This window comes from Micromesistius poutassou (assembly GCF_964030765.1).
Source record: "Micromesistius poutassou genome assembly, chromosome: 9".
Classification (NCBI taxonomy): domain Eukaryota; kingdom Metazoa; phylum Chordata; class Actinopteri; order Gadiformes; family Gadidae; genus Micromesistius; species Micromesistius poutassou.
In genome coordinates, this window is record NC_140279.1 from 20316534 (window position 1) to 20327360 (window position 10827).

Below are 10827 nucleotides of genomic sequence, written 5' to 3' on the forward strand. Positions count from 1 at the left end.
GCCCGTTTCGGACAAACTCTTAGTCCACGTAGGCATTTGGACTTCAATATCCCGAATGTATTTTCAATCTTAACGCGGGTTCTGCTGTGTGCCAGGTTAAATGTTGTCTGTGGTCCAGGAGCGGGGTTAGGGTACAGGGTGATGAGCGTCGGGAGGCATGGATACCCTCGATCTCCTAGGAGCTATCTTGCACAAGCACAACAATTATATGAGGTCTATGATATGTTCATAATCCAACGCACCCTGTTGAAATGTATTGCTCACATTGGATGTGTGCCATCAATGCACCCAATTACATTAGGAAATCCTGAAATATAACACCCAGATGAAAAGTCAACAAGGATAATTTCGGAGCCATTTGGGAACACTTAAAGTAGATAATGCTGACCTGCAAGTTGGTGAAACTCCATTTTAATGCGTCTCGTGGGTTTATGGCCTGGAAAAACGATGAAGTTACGCAACAACCGCTTCAGCGCAAGACAGACGCACTGAGCGACAGACGGTAGCTTTGCCTATGTGCTCAGTATCTCCTGACCTACACTGTACAAAAAGCTACCCATCGCAAAAAACGGAAAGCTATGCAAATTGTTTGTAGTGAACTGAGTGCAGATCCACGATTGGTAACATTTGCAATGTAGGGTTGGAGAAGGCTATTTAAATATATCAAAGAATCACGTGAAAAACTATATCTCTCCAGCAAAAAGTCATCCGGAAAGGACAATATGTCGAGCCGTGGTCTAATTAATCTCTCTGTGAATTGCACGAATTATTTGCGCTCCGATATCAACAGGCGAACACGTAAAAGCTGCGATAAACGTGGGTTTAAATAGCCTACTCTGAGCAAAACCGGGTTATCTTCCAAACTTAACCTGCGCAAAACCTGCTCCGACCAGGTTTGATTGACAGCATATGTTTCTATAGCAACTTACATACCGTGCTCATTTTGGAACGGAAAACCTAGGGTTGCCGCTAACCCTGGGTTAACTTAGCTGGGTAAGTGATAAAACCGGCTTTGTGGAACACGGTCTATAGCGGATAGCGCAGTTGTTGTTGCTATTTTGATGTGCCATGGCAGGTCGGAACTACAACATAGCCTATGCTTACACTCACGTAGGCTATACACAGCACAAACATGCAAACTATTAACCTGATTTAAATATTATGATGTCAAAGATTCATACGCGTGAAACTGCATAGAAGTAGCGTGTGGATTGTGGAAACATTTTTTTTTCCATAGGGCTGCATGAATGAACAAGAATGAAGTATAGTAGGCTATGCCATGCGTTAAAATAATAACAATAATAAAAATGAAAAAATTCGAGCAAAGTATTGTGGCGAGCGGCACAGGAAGGACGAGACGGGAGCCCAGGTTAAGCAATCAATCAACTCCCGCGCCCCATACACCGCTCGGCAACGGGAGTTGTCTTTATTAACACACACACACCAGAACACAAAACACGGCACACCTGGCCAACATGAACAGCACTCTCACTCATGGTGTTAGGCTACAAAACTAAAATGTCCTAAACCCATTGTCCCAGTGTGCTTTGCGGCTTTGCGGCACCTGGAACACCCAACCCGGGTGTTCCAGGGGCCGGCGTCGCCGCCTCGGCCTGTGCTGGTGCACAGCCTTGCTCCCCAGTTGAGAAGCCCGTCTCCAGCAGAGGTCCCCAGGGTCAGCAGTAGCCCGGGGGGTGTGGTCGGGGACCACCGCCATCGGGGCCCCCACCAGGTTCTGCTGTAGGGGGGGCGCTGGAGCCCCGTTCGGGGACCCCATCCCCCGCTGTCCTCCTCTGTCTGGCCCGTCGACGTCGCCGGCGGCTGGGACGAGAATGGGTGGAACGCTGCCCCGTCCCCCCGCAGTCCTCGACCAGCCCCAGCTGCCGACACGGTTGCGGCTCAGCTGTCTCCTGACCCTCCTCACAGTCGGTCCAGCTGGAGAACTCCACCTCCGCCCGCTCCGCCTCGTCCAGGGCCGCGTCCAGGGTCTGTGGCCTGGTGAGGCGGACATGCTGCCGCAGACGCTCCGGCACCAGTCCCCGCAGGAAGGCCTCGAGCGCCAGGTCCTCCCAGACAGCCGCTGGGTAGTCCGGGTAGCCACGTCGGGTCAACAGCTTGACATCCGCGGCGTAGACACCCAGACTTTCCTCCTCCTGGCGGTGGCGAGTGGTCAGCCACGCCCGGTTCTGGTCGCTGAAGACCGGCTCGCCGAACCTCCTCTCCAGTTCCTTGGTCAGGGCCTGAAGGTCTCTCTGGTCGTCTGGCTCCAGGTCGAGCAGCACCCTTGCTGCCGTCCCCTCCAACGCCAGGGCGAGGTGGATGACCGCCTCTCTGGCCCCCCAGCCGTAGTGCCACTCAACCAGACGGAACTGGGCCAGGTATGGCTCTAGCTGCGTAGCCCCGGAGAACTTGGGCAGCTTCACCGCCAGCCTTGCCACCAGGGGGCGGTAGTCAGTTGGCAGTTCTCCGTCTGGGGGGCGCTGCGCCCCCATAGCGCAGGGTGCGTGCTCCCTGGGCTCGACCGTCGATCGCAAACCTTTTTTCTGCGTGCGCTGGGCCATCCCACTTCTGACACCAATGTGGCGAGCGGCACGTGACTCCGCCTCCCACTACACAAGTTCTGCATTAACACTGCCGATACGTAGCCCTGACTTCTATTTGCTACATACAACAGGAATGGCTTGGTGTAGTCTGGAGTTGCCAATGCGCTTGCCCCTTGTATTTCACGTTTGATGTTTTCAAATGCTGCCGGTGCATCTACATTCCATGCCAGCCGGGCTTGTAGGTTTGTTGTCCCTGCATCCTTCATGATTTCTCGTAGTGACGCAGTTTTCAGAGCATAGTCCTCTATTCAATCTGAACTGAATCCTGTCATCCCTAGAAAAGTCATCATGTGTCTAACTGTTTCTGGCTTTGGTGCTTTACTTATCCCCTCTAGTTGACTAGGAGCTATGGTCTTAGTTTGATGTGCTATCAATCTGCCTAGATATTCTACTTCTGTTTGACAGTACTGTAATTTCTTCTCTGACACCTTGTGTCCCCCTTTTTCCAATTTACGTAATACAGACATGGAATCCTCATGACATTGTTCCAATGTGGGAGAACATATCAGAAGATCATCCATGTACTGCATCAGAGTCCCATGTAACTCTAGCTCCTCCAAATCATTTTTCAGTACTTGGTTAAACAAATGTGGGGAATGTTTGAATCCTTGTGGCATTCTTGTATATGTGTATTGTTTACCTCTATATGTGAAAGCAAATAGATATCTGCTTTCCTCTGCAAGTGGCACACTAAAAAATGCTCCGCATAAGTAAATTACTGTAAAATATTTAGCATCTGGAGGGATGTTGGTCAGTAGCGTGTGTGGATTAGGAACTTCTGCATGCATGTCTTCCACTACATCATTTACAGCTCTTAGGTCATGTACCAACCGCCATTTCTGTTTGTCAGCTTTCAGCACTGGAAGCAAAGGAGTGTTACAGTTACTTCTGGTTTCTACTAGCACACCTGCGGCTATTAGACCTTCTATGGTAGAGGCTATTCCCATCTCAGCCTCTGGTTTCATGTAGTACTGTTGTCGCCATGGTAACTTAACATTTTGTTTAGGTCGGACTACTATTGGGTTAGCAGAATGTACAAAACCTACATCTGTGTCAAACTTCGACCACACCCGCCCAGGTACGGTTGCCATCATCTCTTCCTTCATTTCTGTCTGCTGGTCCCCTGGCTCTCCTATTGTCATCTGCCGTTGTTTTTTCTGAACTATCTCCACTTCTTGCAAGATACCTGTTATATGCGCATAACATAACATTTTTAAAAACTTTCCACAACATGACATGAAAACCAACGGACTGTCTGTTTTTTCCCACGTTTGTTGTTTTTCGTTGAACATCATTTCCCCCAGATCTTTTGCTTCAAATCCTTTGTTTATCAATAACATGGGCCTCTTTGTTGGTTTCTCTAAACCAATATTTTATTGCTGATGATTTATCTGCATCTTGTACTGCCATGGCTGCTCCTTGTGGCCCTATTACTATGTACTGTGATTCTATCGCTGCTGCTTTTCCTGCCGCTTTTTTCTGCCATTCTTCTTCCAATTCTGGGTCCTGTGTTGGGTCATACATTAGAGTATAATGATATCCTATTCTGGACTCTCTTGCATGTGGGATCTGAGCTTTGATGTAGCTACCCCATTTACCCAATGTCTCTTCAACTTGATCCTGAATGTTCCCTATCCAGTACACATTTGCGGTGAACTGGCTTTGATAAAATCATTTGAGATGCTGTCCCTGCAGGTTCAATCGTTATGCCTTGTGATGTACATAATATCTGCAATCCTAATTTACACAACGCATCTCTTCCAATCAAATTAACCGGTGTGGTGTCTGATACCAAGATGGGTAGCTTAGCTATACGTCTGTATAGTTTTAGTATTACTGGAGCTGTCATAGGTATTAACTGCGTATGTCCCGAGAATCCTACAGTTTTGGCGAATTTTCCTGCCCTAAGGAGGTGAGAGGCATATTTTGAACCTACACAAGTGTAAGTAGCTCCAGTGTCGGCCATCATTGGCGTGCCTCTGTCATTTATCAGAACCTGCAGTATTGGTTCCTCATCAGCCTGTCTAGTGATTGCTACAAACTGACCCTCCCCCTGTGAATTCTCTGGGCACCCCTAGTATCCTTGACCCATAAAGGGTCCAGCCTGTCCCTGGTTGTTGCTTCCTTGTCCTTGCTGTCCCTGGTTGCTGTTGCCTTGTCCTTGCTGTCCCTGGTAGCTGTTGCCCTGTCCTTGCTGTGGTGGGAAATAAGGGTTACTTAAACAATATTTTCTAATATGCCCTTCCTGGTTGCATCCAAAACATATTAAAGGACTTCTGCGTTGTCCTTGGAATCTCTGCTGCTGATTATTCCTATACTGTTCTTGGGATCCCTGTTGTTGATTGTTTCTATACTGTCCTTGGGGTTTTCTATACTGATTCTGCCTATATCCATTTGTTGGACCCCCATTATTATGTGTGTATACATGTATGACAGGTGGAGTGGGTGACCATTGGCTCTGAGGTTGCTGTACTGGGGGAGAGAATGCCTGTTGTGGAGGTTGGATTTGTGGCGGGGCCTGCTGGACAGCTTGCATCACTGTGTCAACTGGTTCTACAACAACCGCCTGTTTTTTTTCTTCCTTTGTCTTTCGCTGTGAGTTCTTCCAACTGGAGCTGAGATAGCTTTCTCTGCACCTCTCTGCTTTGCTCCTGTATCCTTTGTTCCTTTTGACGATACTTGTCCACTGCTCTCTATGAAGGGTGAACTCTCTATGCATCTTTGATGTGACCAGTCCCACTTCATCTTCTAGCTTAGCTTTGATCGAGCTAGGTAGTGCCTCTATCACAGAGTTTCTGAACATGACGGAAAACACAGGATGAGTCTCAGGATCCTCGTCCGTCTCCATGCGCCATCTGTCCACTTGGGCCTGCAGGAAGGAGGCAGGATTCTCTGTGTCGCTGATAGGGACTAGGCCTCTCATGTTTTTATGGTCCATGTGGATCGGGAACTCCCTTCTGAGTGCGCCCCATGCCACTGTTCTGTAGTTATCCAATGTAGTCCCATCATGGGCTCCGCCCAGTATACAATCCAACCCTCCATTTATCAGGACAGACTCCATCTTGGCTATCCCCAATACTCTGGCCAACAGAGCTTTTAGGTCCCCCACTGCCATTAGTCTTCCCACTGTAAGTTCCTCAAATGTTCTAATCCATTTTGATGCCCCGTTATTTATGTTAGGGAGTCTAGACAGGAATCCCTCCAAGTGCTGTGAACTCCATGGTTGATAACAAATGTGGTGTCCTTTAACTAGAATGGGATAAAAAAGTGTCTGGTGCGGTTTTCTTCCTCTGTGATCTCCTAAGTTCCTTTTCTGACTCGAGTACTAGGGGGCTTTGTAATGATTTACTACAACTGGCCTGGGGCTCCTCCTCTTCTCTCCTTTGACCCTCACGAAAGCTCTCTTCCATAAAGCTGCACTCAGCTCTCATCTTCCTCTGACTCTTTTTTGACTTCTTTCCTTTCTTACTCCTCATTGTCTTTTCTAACTTCCGTTTGTCTGGCGGAGGCTCTTTGTTAACTTGCTCGATATCACTACCTCCATCTCTGTCTTCCTCGTCACTGCCACTATTACTACCGCTGTCACTGTTCCACTCTTCCATGTCTTTCCTAATTCCTCTATAACAGTCCAAGCGTATGGGTGGGCCTCTCCCTTCTTGTGCTTCACACTCCTTATCTTCTTCTCCATCTAGCTTGACCTCCCCTTTAATGTCCACTGTGCCTGTTATCATGGGATACAATCCTGTGTTATATGGGGGTGGCTGAACCTTCAGCAATGACGACGCAACTTTCTCATCTCCATTCACTATTCCCCTAGCCGCTCTTTCTTGCTTCCTCCATCTCTCTCCTTCCTTTTGGAACAAGGCTAGCACTAACTTCTCCCTCTCCCTTTTCTCTACTTCCTTTTTTCCTTGTTTGTTAACCTTGTAATTCCTTATCATTACCTCCATGTCCCTACACATCACTCCATCAAAAGTTCCTCCCTTTGGCCACTTTGTGCCTGATGTTGCTGTTCTCTTTTCCCACTTCTCAGAGATCTTCTTTATCTCATCTTTAAGCAGTGGACAATCTCTACCCAAAATCTCCACTGCTGTAGGTGCCATATTTATTTTCTTAGGTGTACAAACACTATTTTTTAATACAATTTGTTTGAGTTTATTCTACTCGTTAGTTAAAGCTTTTATCTCTGCTGATTGGAATGTTCTCCCCTCCCACCTTTGCTGATTCTTACTCCTGCTCTGCTCCTGGGCTTTCTCCCCCCACCCTTCCTGTTCTCTAGCCTCTCCTTTTCTCCTGGTCTGACAACACCAGGGGGGTTTACACATCTACTTCAAACAAATCAATTATTACAGATCATATTTATTCCTACTATCGAAGTGCTTTCTATACGCTTTTCCAGCACTTCTCTGTCTTTCTAATTTATTTGCGACAGAATAAAATAAAAGAAAACGGGCTGCACAAGTCTCCGAGGTGACTTAACCCTACCGTGGCTTGAATGCAGAAAGAAAACGACTTATAGGCCTACAACTTTTTATAGTTTGTCGAAAAACGGTCGAATTTGTTGCACAAGGTTCTGAGTGGAACTCACTAACTCTAACTAAGTTTGACCCGGCGTTATAGCCAGTCAACAGGAACGGCCAAATATACAAGGTTCTGAGCGACTGCAGAACATCTTGAATATAGATCGATAGGGCGTTTTTCAAAATCAAAATTTAGATCAACATAAACAAACACTATATGCGCATTTAAATAAGGTTCGAAAATATTGCCTACTCTAACATTCCAATTTTCAATTTTGGAATTTTAACTTACTTTAGAATTTTGTTTTGTAGTTTGCCAATACTCAATACTCTGCTGATTCAATTAGCTTGGCGTAAAGTCAATACTTTACCGCTTGATTCAATCAGCTCGGCGCAGAGGTGATAGTCAATTTTTATACTCCCACCCTTTACTAACCAAGTAAGCTTATCCTACAGCAGCAGCATCAGTAGAGTTGGTTCTAGTGCCCCCACAGAACCGATCTCAGTATTCTGACCCTTATTGCACGCAAGGCGATATACCTGAGACCTTTAAGCTTTGACTGACATCACTGTCCCTCTCTAACAGAGGCGGTTCCAGCGGGCAGCCTACTTCTTTCCGTCCTCCTTAACTAGAAACTAGCTGTTTTAAAACCAGGGCTAAGAATCCGAAACCTTGATCTACCAGAACTTTTACTAAAAAACCAGGATATAGAATCCACGACTCCGACCAACCAGAACTTTTCTCAAAGAACCAGGTTCAAGATAGCAAAACTCTTAATCTACCAGAACTTGCTCAAAGAACCAGGTTCAAGAATCCAAACCTCTCCAAAGAGACTAGTTTCCTTAAGGCCGCGATTGAGGAATACTACTGACCCTTAACTCCAATTAGGGTTGGTCAGAAGCAACCCTACAAATCTATCCCACAACAGAATCTGATTTCTGGGGGTGATCTAGGGACCTGCAAATGCTGTCCTATTGGAACTTTTCCACTAATTTGTTCCTCTAGCTGACAGTTCACAGGAATTTCAGGCCTATTAAAATACTGCAACAATAACTGTACCAATTCAAAACCACAGATCCTTTGAGTTAGTAAACCACAGAGCATGTATGGTTAGTGTGCGCACGTCACTCCTCCACAGGGCTCCTCTCCCTCTTTCTCTCTTTTTCTATAACTAATGGTTCGTTAATTTGAAGAGACACTTTACCTGTGGCTTAGCGTTCGGACAGGGCAGGAACAGATCTTTCCTATGTAATGATAAGAACGTAGCTTACCTTTTTAAGATGAGTCTCATTGGTTTATTGCATGTTACGCCCAAAACACACCTACAGGTTTCAGACCAACCCATTTTAGATTTGGGCTGGGCGCAAAGCTCATTTATCTCGCCGTCATAATAGCAACAGTTTTTTATAGATTAGATTAGATTAGAAAAAAAATTATTTATCCCAAAATGGGCAATTCAGTTCGCAGTTACCAGTCTCACATAATAAATTACTTGATAAATACTATAAATAGCATAAGAGGTAGACACAAACAAAAACATATATCAACAGCAGTCCCAACACACACATTCAACTCACAATTAATTTCAGTCTGTCAGTAAACAACCACCCTGCACTTGAAAACACTGGTGTGCATGTGTGGTAAGGTGTACAGAGCCCCTTTTTGACATAGTTGTAGCTTGAATACCTTTCTTGTATGAGAACCTTTAGGCTATCCTTTCTTTTATCTGTTGCTGGTTGGTCGCAATCGTATGATAAACCAGAAATTGTGCAATAATAGGGGCTGTGCGATAATATGCTATAGGCCTACTGCATGAGAAAATTTAGATCGATATTGCGCAACAATTGGGAGATGGCACCCCCCCCATGACAATTATCTATGTATATTTTAATTGTATATTCTATGACAATTTTCATGTCATAGAACATGTCCCATCAAATACTTCTAGGCATGAATAACACAAAATTGAATACTTCAATGTATTAGTAACACTAAATCGAATACTTCCAGCATGCATTGAAAGTCAACATTCCAAAAAAATAAGTAACAAAAATAACACAATTTAAAATGTCCTTTAGGCATGCACAGGTTCGAATGGCTCAGGTGATCTTCATGTATGCGTGGTTTTGGACATTGTTGTAGTGTTTGCTCCTGCCCCCATTGCTGTCCTCGGGTCCGATAGTTCATGAGCCCAATGTGCGTCTTGTCTGCCATGGGCATGGCTCACATGAAAAAAGGTTACTAGCATGAACCCATGTGACCCCCGCCTTGGCCTGCAGTCATCAGCTCGCCCGTACCATCATCAGTCATCAGTACCAGCCCGTACCAGTAGTCAGAACATTTTTCTAATAGCTCCAAAGAAACCCAACAGTCCCATTGTCAGTGCAATAGTGCAAACAGCATATTACATTCAAATCTAAACAATATGCAATGACAAACATGACCCTCATTGGTTTGTTTAATAATTCATCATTCAAGTAAACCGGGTATATTGTTTCTCTTAGATACTGCAGATTCGTCCTCCGCAGCACCACCATATGTCACTACATACCTTCCATGCGAGATCCTACCTTCCCTCCTTGTGATAATTATACCCATAATCATCACAATAAAATCATCCGTTAATATGCATTCAACTGTCATCAAAAAACGAACAAACAAAAACAAAGACAAACAATGCTACCTTTTAAAAACATTTCTAATCACAAATATACTCCCATGTGTCAATTTAGAAGAAGAACAACAGATTTAGAAGAATAATAAGGGAAACGCGCAGGCCTGTAAGCATGGCTTGTCGTCGGGAGCGCACCAAAAGCCCCTTGCTTTAGTAGCCCACACGCTTCCTTGTCAGATTATGATTTGTTGCGCGACAAAACTTTGGCGACAGCGTGACCAGGCGAAAAATGTGTCTTTTGGTGTGAACACACAATAAGGTTGATGTTCTTCAAGTTCTTGATAGATTATGTGAGTGCTGCATGCAGCGCTCAACTATTGTTCTTCTTAAGTTTTATTCTTTCTTTCTTCTTTATTATTCTCTACAAACTTTGGGACCTATCCCCTTCCTCAATTTTTCACCTAGAGACTCCATTCCGATTTTAAAAATTTCAGATTAACTTGGAATCGCTTTCTTCTTCTTTTCCGATTTTTTAAATATCTTATACTTTTTAAGGTATTCTACTTTTTAAAATACTATTTTTTACAATGGAAGTCAATGGGAGGACAGGTTTTTTTGTTTATTGGGCGGTTTTTAGTCTTTAGTTGAGCTGGAAATTTCCAACAGAACAGCTCAGCTATTCTATATTTTATCTAAAATGTATTCAAACACATTAGCTATTTGTTTAACTCTTTATTACTCTTTATTACACTTTATTTGTTTACAACCATTTTACATTTTTTTAAATGGTGTAGATGTGTACATGTTGACATTGTTTAGGCCTACTCCATTTAGACTATGTTGACATCCCTTCACTTGATTTAAGCCATTTAACATTTCTTTACATCTTAAACTAAGTGGCTTTACTAAAACATATTTTCAACCTCACTTAGTCACCGCATTTTCTGCAGGAAATGCATTTTCGCATACCGCACACTACTGACCAACATTCCTGTCCAGTAGGTGGCGGTAGTGCACCTTAAAGCTGGTGTGGTCAGCGCCAATGATCAAAAAGAAGAAGACCTTTATTTTGGCAGCCTTTTTTATTAA

General features: G+C 44.6%; 1 pseudogene across 1 annotated transcript; it reads right to left on the bottom strand.

The window, feature by feature from the left end:
* Positions 1-1513: 1513 nt before the first annotated feature.
* On the bottom strand, positions 1514-2492 carry LOC311353158 (annotated as a pseudogene). Its single transcript has one exon. The product of its transcript is annotated as an uncharacterized misc_RNA (transcript).
* Positions 2493-10827: the final 8335 nt, after the last annotated feature.